Source organism: Choloepus didactylus, chromosome 24 (genome assembly GCF_015220235.1).
Source record: "Choloepus didactylus isolate mChoDid1 chromosome 24, mChoDid1.pri, whole genome shotgun sequence".
Lineage (NCBI taxonomy): Eukaryota > Metazoa > Chordata > Mammalia > Pilosa > Megalonychidae > Choloepus > Choloepus didactylus.
The window spans coordinates 6822577-6844690 of record NC_051330.1 but is presented as its reverse complement, the minus strand read 5'-3'; the positions used below and the strand labels follow the sequence as shown (position 1 = coordinate 6844690).

Sequence of the window (22114 nt, the reverse complement as noted above, 5' to 3'; positions counted from 1 at the left end):
AATAACTAATGCAGGACTTTTATGTAGTTTAAACAAGATAACACACACACATTTCTTACAATTTCATTACATAGCATAGTGTGTGTACACTAAAAACCACATACTTTTGCACTCAAATGATATTTATTGTTTACTATGTATATTAACATTTTCTCATAAATGTTGCAAATATTTTCCCTGTGCCCCTATCTAATCTATAACCCCTTCCAGAGATAAACATTATTACGATTTCAGTAATAGTTTTTGCCTCTTTTTGAACTTCCCAGGAATGAAACATCCAGTGTGAAACATCCGGTATGTTTCATATGAACTCTTTTGTGTCTGGTTTCTTTCACACATCATAATATCCATATGATTCATCCATCTTTTTGTGAATACTAGTTGTTCATTCTTTTTATTGTGCTATAATATTCCATTACATGATTACAACATAATTTATTTATCCAGTCTCTTAATTATAGGCATTTGCATTGTTCCAAGTTTGGGACTATGATAAATAATGTTGCTAAGAACATTCTAATAAATATATTTTTGTGAACCTATTCACTCATTTCTCATAGTTATACACAGAGGTAGAATTACTGCACTATAGGATAGGTATATATTCAAATTTAGTAAATATTGCTAAACAATTTTCCCAAAATGTCTGAACTGATTGATGTTCCAAAAGGCATTGTGTGAGAGTTCTAGTTGCTACATCCTTGCCAATAATTCCAATAATTATTTTCATTCTCTTTTAATCATAAGCATTTTAGTGAGTGTGATGTCCCATGCCATTGTGGTTTTAATTTACATTTTCCTGATAACTTGATTTTCTTGATCACCTCCTTATATGCTCAATGATCATTGAGATATCCTGTTTTTTGAAGTCCTATTACCTGTCTTTTAAATTGAGTTGATTGTCCTTTTCTTACTGAGTGTAGAAGTTCTTTCTATATTGTAGATATAAGTGAAAGCATTTAGCCTTTTTAGTTTCTTAATGCTGTTTTTTGATGAATAGAAGTTCTTAGTTTTGATAAAGCCCAAGTTATCTTTTTTTTCTTTTATGGTTAGTGCTTTCTGTGTCCTCTATAAAAAAATTTGCTTCCTTAAGATCATGAAGATATTTTCTTATTTTTTTTCCTAGAAGACTGTGGTTAAATTTGACTTGAAAAAGATGTAAGGAAGCAGAGGGAGACAAATTGAGGAAATCACATTCTTTTCATTTTAATGATTTAGTTTCTCGCTCTTACTACTGATAGATCCCAGAGAAAAACTTTAGTCTAAAAATATAACCATTGAGCTGGATTAAAAACCAGCATATTTAAGCAGAAGAAGTGAACTCACACAGGGGTAGAAGGTGAAGGAAATTAAAAGCAGAATTACTCTGATCTAAAGAGAAGTGCCCTAGCACATAAAAATTCTTGTACAAAGCAAATTGTCTCCATGCCTGGGATACCATCGTTGAGGAATGATTTATACAGGTCTCATAAAATTGATGTTCAACCAAAGGACATGAGTTCAAGTGACTTCTCCCAGCCTGGCATAAACAACCACGCCTTGTGCCAAGTGAACATGACCATGCAGGTCCTGTGACATTCCTATTGCCACAAGTAATTGTTATCATTCTAGCTTCAGAACTGATACCAAGTTTTGCCTCTAAACTTTATGTTTCTTTTTTCTCAAAAATTCCAGAGAGCATAAGCTTCTACGATTGTTGTGTTGCAAAAGGAATGATTTGGAATTCTGGTGAGGAAAATTTAAACTGACATTTAACTTTACTAAAAACTTTCTGCTGCAACCAGCCCATATTCCAGTGCAAATGGAGCAAATCCTTGCCCTTTTTATTTTTTTTTTTTTATTTTTTTTTTTAATCATCATTTTATTGAGATATATTCACATACCACGCAGTCATACAAAACAAATTGTACTTTCGATTGTTTACAGTACCATTACATAGTTGTACATTCATCACCTAAATCAATCCCTGACACCTTCATTAGCACACACACAAAAATAACAAGAATAATAATTAGAGTGAAAAAGAGCAATTGAAGTAAAAAAGAACACTAGGTACCTTTGTCTGTTTGTTTGCTTCCCCTACTTTTCTACACATCGATCCATAAACTAGACAAAGTGGAGTTTGGTCCTTATGGCATTCCCAATCCCACTGTCACCCCTCATAAGCTACATTTTTATACAACTGTCTTCGAGATTCATGGGTTCTGGGTTGTAGTTTAATAGTTTCAGGTATCCACCACCAGCTACCCCAATTCTTTAGAACCTAAAAAAGGTTGTCTAAAGTGTGCGTAAGAGTGCCCACCAGAGTGATCTCTCGGCTCGTTTTGGAATCTCTCTGCCACTGAAGCTTATTTCATTTCCTTTCACATCCCCCTTTTGGTCAAGAAGATGTTCTCCATCCCACGATGCCGGGTCTACATTCCTCCCCGGGAGTCATATTCCACGTTGCCAGGGAGATTCACTTCCCTGGGTGTCTGATCCCACGTAGGGGGGAGGGCAGTGATTTCACCTTTCAAGTTGGCTTAGCCAGAGAGAGAGGGCCACATCTGAGCAACAAAGAGGCATTCAGGAGGAGACTCTTAGGCACAAATACAGGGAGGCCTAGCCTCTCCTTTGCAGCAACCGTCTTCCCAAGGGTAAAACTTATGGTAGAGGGCTCAACCCATCAAACCACCAGTCCCCTATGTCTGTGGTCATGTTAGCAACCATGGAGGTGGGGTAGGCGAATACCCCTGCATTCTCCACAGGCTCCTCAAGGGGGCACTACATCGTTTTTTTTTTTTGTTTTTTTTTTTTCCTTGTTTGTCTTTTGTCTTTTTTTTTAACTTTCCCTTCTTTTTTCAAATCAACTGTATGAAAAAAAAAGTTAAAAAGAAAACAAACATACAATAAAAGAACATTTCAAAGAGACCATAGCAAGGGAGTAAGAAAAAGACAACTAATCTAAGATAACTGCTTAACTTCCAACATGTTCCTACTTTACCCCAAGAAAGTTACATACTATAGCAACATTTCAGTGAACTTGTTCCTACTACATCCATCAGAAATTAACAGACCATAGTCACCTCTGGGCATCCCCAGAACGTCAAACAGCTTATCTGTTCTTCTTGGATTATTGTTCCCCCTTCCTTAATTGCTCTCTACTGCTAGTTCCCCTACATTCTACATTATAAACCATTTGTTTTACATTTTTCAAAGTTCACATTAGTGGTAGCATATAATATTTCTCTTTTTGTGCCTGGCTTATTTCGCTCAGCATTATGTCTTCAAGGTTCATCCATGTTGTCATATGTTTCACCAGATCATTCCTTCTTACTGCCGCGTAGAATTCCATCGTGTGTATATACCACATTTTATTTATCCACTCATCTGTTGATGGACATTTGGGTTGTTTCCATCTCTTGGCAATTGTGAATAATGCTGCTATGAACATTGGCGTGCAGATATCTGTTCGTGTCACTGCTTTCCGATCTTCCGGGTATATCCCGAGAAGTGCAATCGCTGGATCGAATGGTAGCTCTATCTCTAGTTTTCTAAGGAACTGCCAGACTGACTTCCAGAGTGGCTGAACCATTATACAGTCCCACCAACAATGAATAAGAGTTCCAATTTCTCCACATCCCCTCCAGCATTTGTAGTTTCCTGTTTGTTTAATGGCAGCCATTCTAACCGGTGTTAGATGGTATCTCATTGTGGTCTTAATTTGCATCTCTCTAATAGCTAGTGAAGCTGAACATTTTTTCATGTGTTTCTTGGCCATTTGTATTTCCTCTTCAGAGAACTGTCTTTTCATATCTTTTGCCCATTTTATAATTGGGCTGTCTGTACTATTGTCATTGAGTTGTAGGATTTCTTTGTATATGCAAGATATCAGTCTTTTGTCAGATACATGGTTTCCAAAAATTTTTTCCCATTGAGTTGGCTGCCTCTTTACCTTTTTGAGAAATTCCTTTGAGGTGCAGAAACTTCTAAGCTTGAGGAGTTCCCATTTATCTATTTTCTCTTTTGTTGCTTGTGCTTTGGGTGTAAAGTCTAGGAAGTGGCCTCCTAATACAAGGTCTTGAAGATGTTTTCCTACATTATCTTCTAGGAGTTTAATGGTACTTTCTTTTATATTGAGATCTTTGGTCCATTTTGAGTTAATTTTTGTGTAGGGGGTGAGGTAGGGGTCCTCTTTCATTCTTTTGGATATGGATATCCAACTCTCCCAGCCCCATTTGTTGAAAAGACCATTATGGCTCAGTTCGGTGACTTTGGGGGCCTTATCAAAGATCAGTCGGCCATAGATCTGAGGGTCTATCTCTGAATTCTCAATTCGATTCCATTGATCTATATGTCTATCTTTGTGCCAGTACCATGCTGTTTTGGCAACTGTGGCTTTATAATAAGCTTCAAAGTCAGGGAGTGTAAGTCCTCCCACTTCGTTTTTCTTTTTTAGAGTGTCTTTAGCAATTCGAGGCATCTTCCCTTTCCAAATAAATTTGATAACTAGCTTTTCCAAGTCTGCAAAGTAGGTTGTTGGAATTTTGATTGGGATTGCATTGAATCTGTAGATGAGTTTGGGTAGAATTGACATCTTAATGACATTTAGCCTTCCTATCCATGAACATGGAATATTTTTCCATCTTTTAAGGTCCCCTTCTATTTCTTTTAGTAGAGTTATGTAGTTTTCTTTGTATAGGTCTTTTACATCTTTGGTTAAGTTTATTCCTAGGTACTTGATTTTTTTAGTTGCTATTGAAAATGGTATCTTTTTCTTGAGTGTCTCTTCAGTTTGTTCATTTCTAGCATATAGAAACATTACTGACTTATGTGCATTAATCTTGTATCCCGCTACTTTGCTAAATTTGTTTATTAGCTCTAGTAGGTGTATCGTTGATTTCTCAGGGTTTTCTAGATATAAGATCATATCATCTGCAAACAATGACAGTTTTACTTCTTCTTTTCCAATTTGGATGCCTTTTATTTCTTTGTCTTGCCGGATTGCCCTGGCTAGCACTTCCAGCACAATGTTGAATAACAGTGGTGACAGTGGGCATCCTTGTCTTGTTCCTGATCTTAGAGGGAAGGCTTTCAGTCTCTCACCATTGAGTACTATGCTGGCTGTGGGTTTTTCATATATGCTCTTTATCATGTTGAGGAAGTTTCCTTCAATTCCTACCTTTTGAAGTGTTTTTATCAAAAACGGATGTTGGATTTTGTCAAATGCTTTTTCAGCATCTATTGAGATGATCAATTGATTTTTCCCTTTCGAGTTTTTAATGTGTTGTAATACATTGATTGTTTTTCTTATGTTGAACCATCCTTGCATGCCTGGAATGAACCCCACTTGGTCATGGTGTATGATTTTTTTAATGTGTCTTTGGATTCGATTTGCAAGTATTTTGTTGAGGATTTTTGCATCTATATTCATTAGGGAGATTGGCCGGTAGTTTTCCTTTTTTGTAGCATCTTTGCCTGGTTTTGGTATTAGATTGATGTTAGCTTCATAAAATGAGTTAGGTAGTGTTCCATTTTTTTCAATGTTTTGAAAGAGTTTGAGTAAGATTGGTGTCAGTTCTTTCTGGAAAGTTTGGTAGAATTCCCCTGTGAAGCCATCTGGCCCTGGGCATTTATTTGTGGGAAGATTTTTGACGACTGATTGGATCTCTTTGCTTGTGATGGGTTGGTTGAGGTCTTCTATTTCTTCTCTGGTCAGTCTAGGTTGTTCATATGTTTCCAGGAAATTGTCCATTTCTTCTACATTATCCAGTTTGTTGCCATACAGTTGTTCATAATATCCTCTTATAATTTTTTTAATTTCTTCAGGATCTGCAGTTATGTCACCTTTTTCATTCATTATTTTGTTTATATGGGTCTTCTCTCTTTTTGATTTTGTCAGTCTAGCTAGGGGCTTGTCAATCTTGTAGATCTTCTCAAAGAACCAACTTTTGGTGATATTTATCCTTTCTATTGTTTTTTTGTTCTCTATGTCATTTATTTCTGCTTTAATCCTTGTTATTTCTTTTCTTGTACTTGGTTTAGGATTGGTTTGCTGTTCATTTTCTAGCTTCTTCAGTTGATCCATTAGTTCTTTGATTTTAGCTCTTTCTTCCTTTTTAATATATGCGTTTAGTGCTATAAATTTCCCCCTTAGCACTGCTTTTGCTGCATCCCATAGGTTTTGGTATGTTGTGTTCTCATTTTCATTCGTCTCTATATATTTAGCAATTTCTCTTGCTATTTCTTCTTTAACCCACTGATTGTTTAGGAGTGTGTTGTTTAACCTCCAGGTATTTGTGAATTTTCTAAGTCTCTGATGGTTATTGACTTCTAATTGTATTCCATTGTGGTCAGAGAATGTGCTTTGAATAATTTCAATCTTTTTAAATTTATTGAGGCTTGTTTTATGTCCCAGCATATGATCTATTCTGGAGAAAGTTCCGTGAGCACTAGAAAAGTATGTGTATCCTGGTGATTTGGGATGTAATGTCCTGTAGATGTCTGTTAAATCTAATTCATTTATCAGATTGTTTAGGTTTTCAATTTCCTTATTGGTCTTCTGTCTTGTTGATCTATCTATAGGAGAGAGTGATGTGTTGAAGTCTCCCACAATTATTGTGGAAACATCAATTGCTTCCTTTAGTTTTGCCAATGTTTCTCTCATGTATTTTGTGGCACCTTGATTGGGTGCATAGACATTTACGATTGTTATTTCTTCTTGCTGAATTGCCCCTTTTATTAGTATGTAGTGGCCTTCTTTGTCTCTCAAAACATCCCTGCATTTGAAGTCTATTTTATCTGAGATTAATATTGCTACACCTGCTTTCTTTTGGCTGTAGCTTGCATGAAATATTTTTTTCCATCCTTTCACTTTCAGTTTCTTTGTGTCCCTGTGTCTAAGATGAGTCTCTTGTATGCAACATATTGATGGTTCATTTTTTTTTGATCCATTCTGCGAATCTATATCTTTTAATTGGGGAGTTTAATCCATTTACATTCAACGTTAAAACCGTGAAGGCATTTCTTGAATCGGCCATCTTATCCTTTGGATTATGTTTGCCATATTTTTCCCTCTCTCTATTAATATCCTTTATTGTACCCATACCGAATCTCTTTAGTACTGAACCTTTCTCCAAGTCTCTCTGTCCTGTCTTTGTTTCTCTGTCTGTAGGGCTCCCTTGAGTATCTCCAGTAGGGCAGGTCTCTTGTTAGCAAATTCTCTCAGCATTTCTTTGTCTGTGAAAAATTTAAGCTCTCCCTCAAATTTGAAGGAGAGCTTTGCTGGATAAAGTATTCTTGGCTGGAAATTCCTCTCACTCAGAATTTTAAATATATCGTGCCACTGCCTTCTCGCCTCCATGGTGGCTGCTGAGTAGTCACTATTTAGTCTTATGCTGTTTCCTTTGTATGTGGTGAATTGCTTTTCTCTTGCTGCTTTCAGAACTTGCTCCTTCTCTTCTATGTTTGACAGTGTGATCAGTATATGTCTCGGAGTGGGTTTTTTTGGATTTATTCTATTTGGAGTTCGCTGAGCATTTATGATTTGTGTATTTATGTTGTTTAGAAGATTTGGGAAGTTTTCCCCAACAATTTCTTTGAATACTCTTCCTAGACCTTTACCCTTTTCTTCCCCTTCTGGGACACCAATGAGTCTTATATTCGGACGTTTCATATTATCTATCATATCCCTGAGGTCCATTTCGAGTTTTTCAATTTTTTTCCCCATTCTTTCTTTTATGTTTTCATTTTCCATTCTGTCATCTTCCAGGTCACTGATTCGTTGTTCAACTTCCTCTAGTCTTGTACTATGAGTGTCCAGAATCTTTTTAATTTGGTCAACAGTTTCTTTAATTTCCATAAGATCATCCATTTTTTTATTTAGTCTTGCAATGTCTTCTTTATGCTCTTCTAGGGTCTTCTTGATTTCCTTCATATCCCGTACTAGGGTCTCATTGTTCATCTTTAGTTCTTTGAGTAGCTGCTCTAGGTGTGTCTCTTCTGGTCTTTTGATTTGGGTGCTTGGGCTTCGGTTATCCATATCGTCTGGTTTTTTCATATGCTTTATAATTTTCTGTTGTTTTTGGCCTCGTGGCATTTGCTGACCTTGATAGGGTTCTTTTAGGGTTTGTAGACCAGTTGAAGTCCTTATCTCTAATTTATCAGATCTACAGCTTCGTGGAGTACACTTTCTCTAACTAACCAGCAGGTGGCGTCCACGAGCCACCTGTTCTCCACAAGCCAGATCTCCCCTGCTTAGCCTTTTTGGTGAGTGGGGGAGTGAGTCTTGTGGGGCCCAATTGGTGTCCCAAGCTTGCGTGTGTAGTTGGTGTTGCCTGCCCTGTATGTGGGGCGTGTTTCTGGGCAGTCGGGGAGGGGGGGTGGCCCTAACAATCAAATCTCCCTGATGATCCTAGAGTTTTAAAGCTACTGCAATAGTCTAATCCTTCAGTTCAGTCCTGCCACAGTTTGTCTCTGCCACTGACCCACAAGTCTTTGGTATTGGCGTATGGCTCCTGAGACTTGCAAGTGGGCCCCTCTTCCAGGCTGTGCACCCCGGGTCCTCTGTTGAGGGATGACTGTGCTATGTCGCAGGTGAGTGCCGTCCCCCCAGGGCAGTTCTGGGCTGCTGGGCTGTGTTGGGAGGCTCCTAGTCTGCTCAAATGATGGCTGAATGGGGCTCTGTTAATTCACACTGCTCCCCCTTCCCAGCTCTGGGACATTCAGCTGAGGTTGCAGGGAAGGCTAATGTCCACGCCCAGTTTTGTGGTGTGTGCCTGTTATTTGAAGCACTTCCGTCACACTGGGTTGTCTGGGGCAGCTCTGGGCTATGGGGCTGGCGATGGGCAGGAGTGTTTCCTGTCCACCAGGATGGTGGCTGTGAGCGGACACCCCCCTTTTCTTGGGAAGTTGTGTTGTTTAGTGAATTTTCTCAGCCACTGGATTATTGCCTTTTGTCTCAGAGCTCTCTTAGTTCTGCTCTTGACTTGACGTGCCCAAATTTCAATTCTTTGAAGCTTTCTGTATTGAGCTTCTTAGAGTAATTGTTTTAGAAAAAGCAAAAAGGATTTAAAAAAAAAAAAAAAAAAAAAAAACGGCCCTCCTCAGAGATCTAATGGGCTATTGAAATGCTAATAGACAAAGCAACCAGGGCCATTAAGGAAAAGTGCCCAGGGCAGAGAGATCAGCCCTGCTTTGGGATTTGCATATGCGCCTCAAGGCCTGATCTCCGCCCTTCCCCTTTCTGTGTTCACCAGAACTCCAAAAATCCTCCGCTTCCATTTTGGAGTTTTTCGTGTTGTTTTTCCTCCATGCCCGTCCCCTCTCCGCCGGGCCGGCCGCTCCCAGAGTCCCCGGTGTCTGGCCTCAGTCCATCCATGGTTGGAGTTTGAATCAGTAGAATGAGTTTCCGGTAAGAGCAGCCACTGCAATTCTCCCTTCTCCTTCCTGGAGCTGACAGCCCCTCCTCCCCCGGGACTGAGCCTGGCAGGGAGGGGCGCGGGTCCCCTGGCCGCAAAAACCCACAGATTCCGCCGATCTCAGCAGTTCCACGCTTCCATGAGTGTTGTATGAAGCACGCCCAAAGACAGACCGCTCCGCGGTGTCCAGTCCACGCAGCTCCCGGCCCCCCACCCACCCTCCTGGAGGAGCAACCAAAACACACAGCTCACCAGTCTGCCATCCCGCCCCGCCCTTGCCCTTTTTATTAAATCAAAAGTCAAATCATCCCAGTCGTCAGGTCTTTCTCCACTCAAAATTTGCAGATAAATCTATGAGATCTTAGGGCATTTTAATATTAATATTTTGGGAATTATTAAGGGACTTAGCTAATGAAAACTGCTTTCCTTTCATTTTCTTTTTAATTTTCATTAGCAGCTTTTATCAGACAATCTTAGGAAGAGGAGGTCTCAAAAAGACACTAAAACATCTAAATGTGCATGATCAACCATTCTCATCTCCCTGCGACTTCTCAGAAATCTTTTTAAACTTTCATGTAGCTTTCTTTCATCTCATGTTAAAATTACAAGAAGAATATAATTGTAAGACGTTGGTAACTTATCCCTTCCCTGCCATCACTTCTTATTGAAGTCACCATCTCTTAGGTTCAGAATTTCCTTCTCAGCTTCCACCATTGGTTTTAATTCTGACAATTCTGTCAACATTGCCAGTCTTGCTTCAGAAACATTTGCTCTTGTAGCTTTAGTTCCAGATCTGGGATATGCCACATTCTGACCATATTCTTCATCAATTTGTATTTAATTCAAATATCTGTTGAATGTGAGACTTCTTATTCTTCATTCATCACTCACCAAGTCACAGGCCTTATGATAAGTTCTTGTGTTATTTTTCTTTCTAAATATTCCCCTTTTCTCTCAAAAATGCCTATTTTCCTCCTTTTTTTCAATAAAAATAAGGTTGCCCCTTTGAGCCTCAGGCAACTGAACTCCTCAACTGATGTCTTCTGTCAACCTCAAACTTTTTCTAGCATATTCATCCAGCACCTAACTGACTTATCTTTCTCTCCATTACAGTTTCTACCACCTTCCTCAGTAACTGTCATGTCCATGTAGATAGCATGCTTTCGTCAGCTTTCACAATCCCACTGGTCTCCACCAACCCTTAGCTCTCCATTCTCTCAGCCACACTTGGGTCCGTGGCATCTCACCCACCGTACTTTACGTCTGTAATCATGACCTGAAGAATTGGCCCATCTGTTCACAACCTCTTGTCCTTCCTGACACCTTTTTTTGACTATTCTGATTCCATGACCCATTCATCAGCCAGCCCTCTACTGTGTCTTCATCACTACTTACACAGCTCAACATCCAAGGCCTATCATTTCATTAGCATTCTTTCCAATGCACTAAATTAAGTTTTCTCTGATGCTCATCTCATCCTCTTGGAGAAAACTCAGCCCTCAATGAACCCAACTATTCCTGTTCTCTTTGCCTACATATGAGCAACCTAGCACTTCTGTAGAAAATTTACAGCACAGCAGACTCATTTCATCAGAAATTGTAATCACTAAACTCAAATGGGTTCTCGGGTCTTCATGAAAGTTCTGTGCCATTGCCCAGGACCTCATGGACTCCTATCGAACTTATCTGCAAACTTGCAACAGCAGCCTTCCTCTCCACCTCTGGGGTTTTGACAGGGGCAAGGAGTTTTCATTCTCTTCTCTGCCTCCTGTGCAGGATCCCCATCACTTTCACATTCCCAGGAACCCGGAACAAAGCATCCCTTCATCTTCCCATATGTTCAACCCTGCGTCTGAATCCATCTTATTGACATATCCATATGATCAAGCCTCTCACTTCCAACTGCCCTCCAAACCACACGTTACTGTCTGGTTACCACTACAGTTCTCTCTCCTGCTATATAGAACATCTTCTTAAGAACTGTCTATTTACATATTTGACATTTCTTTGTTTCCTGCTTGCTCCTCAGTCCTCAAACTGGCTTCTATCCTAACAATCTAATGTATTAACTCTTATTTATACCAAAATGACTCCATAGCTATAAATCCAAAGAAAATATTTTAGTCCTTGTTTTAGCAGCATTCCATATTGCTGACCTCTCCTCATTTTTGCAGAATTCTCTGGCATTTCTATACTACACCATTATAGTTTTTCTCGACTTCACTAATTATTTCCCCCTCCCCAACCCCAGTTTTTTGTAAGGACTAATTTTCCTTTTCCAAGACAGGAAGTGTTTGCATTCCTGAAAGCTCAGCCTTGGGTCTTCTATTCTTACTCTGAATTTTCTCTACATCATCATATCCAGACCTGCAAAATTCAAATATCATCCACACACATTTAATCAGTAACAGTGTGTATTCCCAAATCTCTTGAGCTTCATAGCTGACTGAAATTTATATATTCTGGAATATACAAAATATATAAGTGGCTGGAATATTTATACAAAACTTTAGAATAAGAGGGAGATAAATTAGATATGAGGGGGTTCTTTATGATGTTGTTGGAGTCATGGGGTTCCAGTTACACCCAAACAGCAAAATTGGCTCTAAAATAGAAGAAAATATTTAGCAAAACCTTATCCTACGCAGATTTTCTTCTGGGCCATCAGAAGCAATCTAAAATAATATTTTAAGGGAAAATCTCTCACTGAATATTAAACAATGTTCAACGCACAGGAAATAAGGAATGGGATGAGATGGAAAAAAAAGCAATCAGTTTCATGAGGAAGGGACCACAGAAAACAGACATATGGAGCTGACCCTGGGCTTGCAGGCTTAGTCTTCATACACCAGAGCCTTGAGAAGTACCTGGCCCTGCCTGTTTGCCAAAACCTCACCGCAGAACCTATCATCTGAATAGTCACCAACCAACGTGGCTTGGTTTCATCCCTGAAAATACTGAGAGAAAAGTGATAAAGCACTGTTCACTCTGTAGTGCCCTGTTTGGGGCAAATTTCTGGGTCTTTCTCTATTTCTTTACTACCATTGGCAACGACAAGGACAACCAAAATTGGTGGTCAACAGAATAGCACTTCCTAATCTTCAAAATAATGGCCCTAAGTCATTAAGTTATTACTGGTCCTAAGATATAAAGATGCAGAATTCTACCAAAAAGATAAATCTGTAGATAAGTCCATGCTTCAAATGCAGAAAAGTTTGCTGATATATTTCAAAAATATTCCTAACCACACAGAGTTATGTCTGATCAGCCCTCAACTGCCAAAATAAATTTATAAAATTTTAATGCGAATGAATATTATGCTTAATTGAATTTTCAGTATAGTGCAAAACTCCCCCTTCATAATTTAACACAATTTTTAAATAAAATTTGAGGTAGAAAATATCTTGCTGCTACACAGTGTGCTCTGGTTTCCTCGAATAGTGTTTCTACTGTCAACTTTCTGATTATAGGTTTTTAAAGAGTATAAGACAGGGTACCTGGAAAATCCCTGCATTTTCATACCATCTGCTTAGTTTCCTGGCTGCTAAAAGAAATACCATGAAACGAGTTCAGCTTAAACAACAAGAATTTATGGACTCATGGTTCTGAGTCTACAGGAAAGTCCAGAATCAAGTCATCATCAGGGTGGTGCCGTCTCCTAGAAGATCGTGGCTTTCCACGGCTGGCCTCTGGTGATCCTTGGTCCTGTGCTCCTCTGCAACGTGACCACACACATGGCAGCCTCTCCTGGCCTCTCCCTTCTCTGCCAGGTTCCGATGACTTTCAGCTTCTTCCCATGGCTTTCTCTCTGTGGCCTTCCCTATACAGCCTTCAGGAAGAGGATTAAGACCCAGCCTGATTCAGTTTGGCCACACTGTTCTAGTTTGCTAATGTTGCTGGAATGCAAAACACCAGAAATGGACTGGCTTTTATAAAAGGGGCTTTATTTGGTTATAAGGTTACAGTCTCAAGGCCATGAAGTGTCCATCAACAAAGGGTACCTTCACTGGAGAAAGGCCATCGGCATCTGGAAAACCTCTGTTAGCTGAGAAGGCCCATGGCTGGTGTCTGCTTGATCCCAGTTTGCATTTCAAAATGGCATTCTCCAAAATGTCTGCATCAGCTTCCAACGACCATCTTCAAAGTGTCTGTCTCAGCTCCAGCTCCCGATGAGCTCCTTCTGTCTGAGCTTATATAGTGCTCCAGTGAACTAAACAAGGCCCACGCTGAATGGGCGGGGCCACACCTCCATGGAAATTATCTAATCAGAGTTATCACCCACAGTTGGGTGGGTCACATCTCCATGGACACTGAACCAGTAGGTTCCAACCCAATCCACACTAATATGTCTGCCCCCACAAGAATGCATTAAAGAATATGGCTTTTTCTGGGGGACGTAAATACACAAATCAGCACACACCTTAGTGAAATCAATCTCAACAAAAGGTTCTGTTTACAAGGGTTCACACCCACAGGAATGGCTTAAGTCTAAGAACATGTTTTTTTCTGGGATATGTGGCCCCAAGCCACCACACCCTCTGTGAATGACACCTGGAAAAAATTGGCATATAACTATATCTTCTTCATCTAAAGGAAAGAAATTTAAAAAAAAAAGTATTTAAATGTAATTTATCTATAGAGAAAAAAGTAGAGATTGACAATTCAGTTAATTTGAGTAATGGTCATTAAAATAGAATTTATATCCAACATCATCCCATATCATTGCTTGTAATCATCAAACTAGGATTTTTTTGTTTGTTGTTTCCACTGTGGGCAATACATAAAAAGAAATCCTGTGAAAATTGACATGATGGAATGTGAGATGGGACTTTTATGACCACCCTGGAATTAGAGGCTCAGCCCCAAAATTGAAGACAAAGAGGCAGGTGCCCTCATGTTCTGGTGAAGGCGACAAACACATGGGCTCAGATACGTTCCCCCAGGGATTTCTGAGCAGCAGCATAACTGAGCCCAGGAGCCACCAGCAGCAGTCCTACACCACCAGCCCACAGCTGCCCGGGGTTTCCCCTGCCTCACATCATCGTCCGGGGAAGTCAGGGTACCCCGATCCTTACAAGCAACCCAACCCCACGTCTCATCTCAACTCTGGCTGAACAAGTTCTAAAAGCAGATGATGCAAAACTAAACACTATGTTAATGTGCTATAGCTAGTCATTTTGGAAACTGAATTTTGTGAATATAAATAAATAAAATCTGAGTATAATAAAAATTTAATTGAGCAAGACACTTGTGTCCTATTACATAATACAAGATTATATTACATTTTTATAAATGAGGGGAAGAAAAAGTCTTTTGTTTCTATGAGGGAGTATTTGTTGCCTTTTATCAAAACCATCTGACCCTGTTCTGGCCAATGAAATACAAGGGGAGCCCACTGTGGGTCCTCAAGGAAAGAGAAGGCAGAGTGCTGTCCCCAGCTTTAAGCCCTCGAAAGTGGACGAGTAAGGACCTAATTCTTGAAAATGCTGAAGCCGTCTCGTGACACTCAAGAGAAGGCCGAAAAATCACAGAGAAACTCATAATCCTGACAGCTTTGAGCATGTATAACAATGCTCCTGGCTCTTCTGTTTAAGGCACTATTCAGCCATTGTTCCTTGCAGTCGAAAGCACGCCCAGCTAAAAACAATATTCATGGGACTATATGGTGCAAACAGTGACCTCTGTAGTAAGCCATGAGCTATAGTCAGTAGTCCAATTATAAAAATGTTCTTTGATCAATTGCAGCAAATGTACCACACCAGTGCAAGGGGTTAATACTAGGGTAGTATAAGGGAGCTCTGTGTTTTATGCATGATTTTTCTGTAAACCTATAACTTCTGTAATAAAGAAAAGCATGCCTAGCTGATGTGTAAGGGAGGAAGGAGATGCTGCCCTACCAGGCTAATTCAGGGGGAGGCAAAATTTGTGGGGATCAGAATGCTTACAGAAAGGTGAGATGGGTGTTCCTTTCCCAGTTGAACATCTGCTGAGGATAAGATGTCACCTCTATGCTTTTCTGAGAGGGACAACAGAGTTGGACAGCTAGAAAGAGGAGGAGACAGTAGAGCTCTCTCCTTTTAGTACAGGAAAAATGTATGCATTTCCACAGTCACCACCAAGATTACCTGGCTAGAGCAGTCTTGCAGATAGCTCACTCCAGGAGGCTGACTGCTGGGTGAGGGGACCTCAGCAGCAAAGGGATGTGGGGTACTTGGCCGGTGGCAGGAGCTGGACATCCCATGTCAGGACAGCACATAGTTGCAGGGCTTCTTAGGCCCACAAAGAGCCCATAAGTACACCCAACAAGAGCACCAGCATTTGAGCACTGCCTTACAGTGGGTATCCCCAGCCTGTTAATGACAGTCTGAAAAGCAGGAACAGCTGCAAAGATAACCCCTGAAATAAAGAAAACACCATCTGTTCTGGTTTGCTAAAGCTGCCATTGTGCAAAATATCAAACTTGGATTGGCTTTTATGAAGGGGGTTTATTTGATTACAAAGTTACAGTCCTAAAGCCATAAAGTGTCCAAACTAAGGCATCAACAAGAAGATACCTTCACTGAAGAAAGGCCGATGGCATCAGGAAAACCTGTTTTCTGGGAAGGCACGTGGCTGGCATCTGCTGATCCCGGGTTCTGTTCCAGCTACTCTCTCAGCTCCTGTGTATTCTTGGTTCTTTCTCCCAGGATGTTTCTAAGTGCCTGGGGGTCCTGCCTTAGCATGTCCCAGACAAACTCTGGGCTTCATCTCTTAGCTAAGCATCCTTCTGTCTGCATCTCCAAACATCTCTAAGTGTCAGCTCTTAACTTCTCTCCAAAATGTCCCACTCAGCTGCTCTTAGGGTGTTTTCATCTCTCTGCTTTCTGTCTGAACTCTCTTTAAAGGACTCCAGTAAACTAATCAAGACCTACCCTACATTGGCGGCATCAAATCTCCATGGAAACATCCAAGCTGGAGTTCACACCTTAATCAAAAAGATCAATCGATCTGCCCCTGCAAGATTGCATTAAAGAATATGCCTTTTTCTGGGGGACATAATATATGCAAACTGGCACACCATCCCTTTATCACCTCCCAGTCCCAACACACACAAAGAACCAGGCTTTAAAGAGAGGGAATTTGCTGTCTCAGACCCCAATCCCACTTACTCCACCCCCAGCTCCAAACCAGCAGTCAGCACTCCCACTCAAACTGGTCTGAGGATGAAAGGAGACCAGAGTGAAAATTGAAACCACAGCTTTAATCTGAATTAAGTTTGAATAACCAAATGTGGCCACAAAGTTACAGAAAATTGGCAAAATGATATCAATGAACTGGAAAAGGAGATCCAACAGAGCCTGGGAGAAGACAGTTAATGGGAGAAAGCAGAGCCATTTTATCTTCTCAAGAAACCCAGTTGCATCAGCCAACATACCTCTTGTCCACGTGGGACAAACGATTTAGATCCACAGTGAGATAGAACAGAGCAGGCTGGAAAATGGTTCTCCATTCCATGCCAAGTTCATAGCCCTGTACTTTCAAATGGAAACAAAAATTTTTAAATATTCAGATTCACTTGGAAATGTTATGGATGGCAAAAATGTGGCTACATGTTTTTTGGGGAATAAACTCTCTTACACATTAAATATATTTTTTCATATTAGTCCAATGCTACAAATTTAAGTGAACCAAACATATGGATCGAATTTTCTTTAAAAATCTCATGTTTTGAAAACTAAGCCAAAAAAAAAATCCTGGCAATTCTACTAAAATTATGTTTTTTTCAAATGGTTTATGCTTAGAAATTAGAAATGTTTGCTGAATCCGAAAACTAACAGTGTCTACCCATTTCAGCTAGAGTATTCAAAGTTTTTGATTTTAAACCTGAGCAGTTAGTGTTGCTAATTCCCATCATTAACAAAATTCTATGGATTTTAAGAATTTCTGATTAGAATATCATCAAACTTGTGCCTTCTCTCTCATATTTTCCTTTGCAATTAAGTAGCTCCAGAAATAAGTCATTTAATTTTCAAATTGGTTTTCTAATTTTTTTGATCTAATTTATTATATACTTATGCTGAATGATAATTAAGGATACATTCCAGGCATAACTATTAAAATAATAACATCATTATTAATTTTTAAACACAACACAGTATTTCAGCCACAGTAAAGAATATTCAAATGAGTAGTAGCTGCTAATGCACTCACTTTAGGAGGCCATTATTTTCTGGGAAATAAATTTTATTTTGAATTTTGAGGACACTCTACTTACAACAAACAAATCAGTGTCTTACTTTATAGTCACATCTTATTTTTGATCAAAAATAAAATTCCAAGATTCACATCTAAAAAAAAAAAATGGTGGGTCCTGTGATTGGAACTTATTTGTAAAATTCTAATATCTTTAAGGAGGGTATTCAAGCGTTATTTTGTATTTACAAAACAAATTTAAACTTAGTTGAAAAAAACACAAAAATTCCTTCTGCAATCAAATCTTCCACTTTACCTTCAGTTAGTCATTCTCCAAACATAGATCTTAATCATTATTCTGTTTTATAATTTACCACTTACATATGTGTCCTAATATATACATATAAAATATATACATGCATATGAATATATATACATATATCCTAATATATATGCACACACATATATATTTAAAATACATTTATATATATTTTACGAGATATATACATACACAAATATTCATATATGCATGTATACACACACATCATATAATGCATGTGTGTGTCTGTGTGTGTACCCAGCTTAGCTTTGAAACACTGAGTAGCATTTGGCAAGGTTGTGTTACAAAACGTGCATTGGATGGCCAAAAGGTATATGGTCAAAGAGAGTGGGCCGAGGTGTATTATCTGCTCAAGACCATTGTCCTTCCTCAAGGTCAAAGCAGAACACTTCTTAGGATGAAATAGTATTATTCTCAGCCAATCCAGGCAGTAGAGATGGAAATTCCCCCTTCTGACTGCTGAAATCATCAGTTCTCCCTTTAGAGCCCTCGACTGATAGGATGAGACTTCTCTCATGGTGGAAGGCGTCTCCTCAATTGACTATAGATGTCATCAGCCAAAGATGCAGTCAACTGACTGATGATTTAAATCCATGAAATAGCCTCACAATCAGCGTAACAATCAGGCCAGCATGTGCTTGACCACACAACTCAACACTATGGCCAAGTCAAATAGTCTCCACCATATTCCTCCTTTTTATAGTTCTGTCCTTTACCCCCAATTCCAGAGGTAGTTGGTGCAGCTTATGCCAGAGTCTTTGAGGATTCTGTAGTATAACCCACCTGCTGCTGCTGTCTTGGGATGTTTTTTTTCATCTGCTAAATCAGTCGCAATTAATCTAACTGCTTTCCATCTGCCAAAATATCATTGCTGTTTTATCCCTCCCATACATGCCTTCCTGTGGATTTATTTCTCTTAACAAAATCCCCTTACTTTAGATTTGATGCATTTTCTAGAGAAATATTAAATTTGTCTTTCCAAACATGACCTTTAATCTAGATAATGCTAGTTTTCTTCAAATTCAAGTTTTTGCATATGACTCAAATTTATCTGGGATTTATTTTTATTTTGATAGATATTCTAACTGTATGCTTATGTAAACAAAACTTAACTTTCTCAAATGCAACTATTGAATCATGCATGCTTTCTTACATTAGATAGTCATTCTGCCATTACAAATTAACCTCTTAAATCTGTTTAGGTCTATTTTAAGATTATCCAATCCTTTTGCACCAGTACTCTCCAACACATACACACACACACACATGCATACACACATGCACAACACTGCTTTATTTGGTGTTCTCTGAAGTTGCTGTCCCAGAATGGATGAAGGAAGGCAGGGAGGGGACTGGGAATAACCCCCGATCATGTCAAAAAGCAGCATCTGCATTCGGGGAAACCGGCCATTTTCCAGTAGTAACTCTAGGTGTCCGCAAGGAGTAGACTGTGGGGCTCCAAAATGTGTCTTGTCTTCTTTCAAGCACATTAGTTGCTGCGTTTTAGGAATCAGGGCATTAATGGACTACCAACTAACTGCTCTCATATTGGCCTACTCACTTGGCTCAATAGTTTGTGGAAATTCTCCCAGCATTTTGGAAATCAAAAGCATATGAAAGAGCATGGTATATTTGGGCAAATGCCCCAAGCCAAAATTCAGTACTTTCTCAAGTATCTTAATAGGCATGAACTTTGCCAATAAAAATAAAAATAAATAATAAGATAAATAAATAAAAGTAAAGGTTAAGACAATTTCTTCTGATTAGACAAAGTTGGAGATTCGTGTTGCAGATGGAACAACATCTTTTCTTCTAATCTAATCATGATTAGATGTAATATCTTTTTTGTTCTTTCCGTGGATCACAGAGGAGAAAAGGATAGGGAAATTGTAATTATTTCCCATGGCCCACGAGTAACAAATTGCCTATGGCTGAGATGGAGAGAAACTTCTAAAAGCATGTGGCCTCATATTGTCAGAAAGAGTTTTAGATGCTAAGTTGTTTCAAACATATAGAACAATTCAATTAAGCACACAACTCAAGATAATGACTCAGGATGTGTTTGAAAGAAGCATTCCAATGAAGTCTAGGGTATGATTGAAAAGTAATTCAGAATTATTAAGACCATGAAGATTATTTGGACAAGAAGTCAGACAAATTGAGTTTTAGTTCCAGAATCTCCTTTCAATCACTTGTGTGACTTCAGAAGCTAAATTAACCTTTCAAAGTCTTAACTTCTTCATCTAAAATGAGAAGGCCAGTGTATATGAGCCCTGGGTGTCTCAGAGGTCTAAAATCTCTATATGAGAGATATTGCCTTCCATCAAGGATGGCATTTCTCCAACTGGCCATGGAAAACAAAGGAGGTCCCAGAAGGCTTTGGAAGCCAGATTGGCTATGATCGTGGATCGTGGCACTGTGGGACATGGGAACCACTGGGGCAGGCTGGTTCTTTTCAGTTGCAAAGCCTCCCCCGTACAATCTCTTTCTCAAAATTTTAACATCTTTTGAATTGCCCAGAGAGAGAGAGATGATCCAGCTGTTTGTTGGATTTTTATTGCTCAAGAATGAAAGTTGGACAATGAGAGACAACATGGGCATGTCCCCACATTGTGGGATTTAAGAAGTCTGAGCCCTCCCAGTGTCAACATAGGTGGCTAGCAAATGGAAGATTCCTCCTTTGAGCATCACCTTAGACCTATTTTCCAATGCAAAGTAGAGAAAATCTCCAAATGCTGATAATGGAGTTGAGTTTGGGATTCAAGATTGTTTACACCTGTGCACCCAAACTACAGTTCCTAAGAACTGGTCTGTGAATTTCTAACATCCAATATTTACCAAAGAAACTGTAATAGGTATATCAGGTAGGGCTATTTGGTGGTAAGAAATAGTATCCCAATTATACTGATGGTATAAAAAGCAGTTAGAACATTTACTATCAGGAGGTAAAGTGATCCATGGCACCAAGAGAAGGAAGGCACTCAGGCCTTGTTTTACTCTTTGGCTCTGCTTTTCTATACATGACTTCCAGAATTTTCTCTCTATAGGCAATTTTTTTGTATTTGTCCTGCTTTATGTTTTCCTTTTTTTTTTTTTGCTTCTCTTTTCCATATGGTAGACAACATCCAATCCACAGCTCCAACCTTAACTTATTAAATTTGTGTCGCACTTTCAAATTCCCATATGCTGATGCAGCCAAGGGGTAAGTAGGTAGGTTCTGTTACATTAACCAAGGGCTAGTTCTAGGATTAAAATGGGAAGTCCACAAAAAGGACAGGCCTAGAAGCAACTCCTATAGATGTCACTACATCGAGTGTGTGACAGAACATTATCTTACTCTCAAGGGGAAATAGAGTTGCTCTTTTTTTAATCTTGTCTTTTTTTAAAAAAATATTTTTCTTTCCTCCGGGAAATCAGTATGATAACTAGTAGAAACAATTTATCTAAAAATAGTCCTTTATGTGAATCTTTATTCAAACTGTTTAAAGTAGCCATTTCATAAAATGTATTTTCCATTTCCATTTTTGAAGCCCCATCTGGACTAAATGATTACATATCAGATGACTTCAGAAATGATGCTACATGGATGGTCTTCAGATAGATAGGGTGAGTCAAGTTTTCCAGTTGGGCCCGAGGCCCATTTTGAAGACCTGGATGCAGAGATTATGTCACACACTAGCCTAGATTCTAGAACACACAAGTCAGATTTAATTGGGGTCAATGATCTGAAAATGAACAGAAGTGGAAAGAGAACAGACAGGCTTTCTTGTGAGTTGCAGGGTGACCTGAAAGTCAAAGTGTATTCTTTAGAAACTGAGCTGTGTGTCTGGCCAGCAGCCTGGAATTCAACGGTGGGAGAACCAATAATCAGTGGTGCATTGGAGAATACAGATAGTAGAAATCATTATGGAATGTTAAGGCCAAGTAGAAAGAAAAATATTAGGACATTCAGAAAGGCTTGCATCTGAAAACTGCTTTTTAAGTCAGAATAGAAAATCTGCTTTTAAAAAAGAAACACTCCCATATGGGGGGCTCTTGGGAGCTGTAAGCCAAGATCAAGGATTTGATAGCAAGTTTCTCTCCTTTTGCATTGTAACCAGCTTTTTAGAGGATTGACTTTTGTGTATGGCATGTTCCAGAATATACCTTAGAGCTTCTTATCTCTCTAGCTTTGCTGTCCTCTCCTCTAGGAAAGACCTTGGTG

At 39.2% G+C, this 22114-nt stretch overlaps 1 protein-coding gene across 1 annotated transcript in view; it reads right to left on the bottom strand.

Annotated features, from left to right (window-relative positions):
• WDR27 (WD repeat domain 27) overlaps positions 1-22114 on the bottom strand; it is a 464468-nt gene that overhangs the window by 3142 nt on the left and 439212 nt on the right. The gene's annotated exons all lie outside the window — the stretch shown is intronic.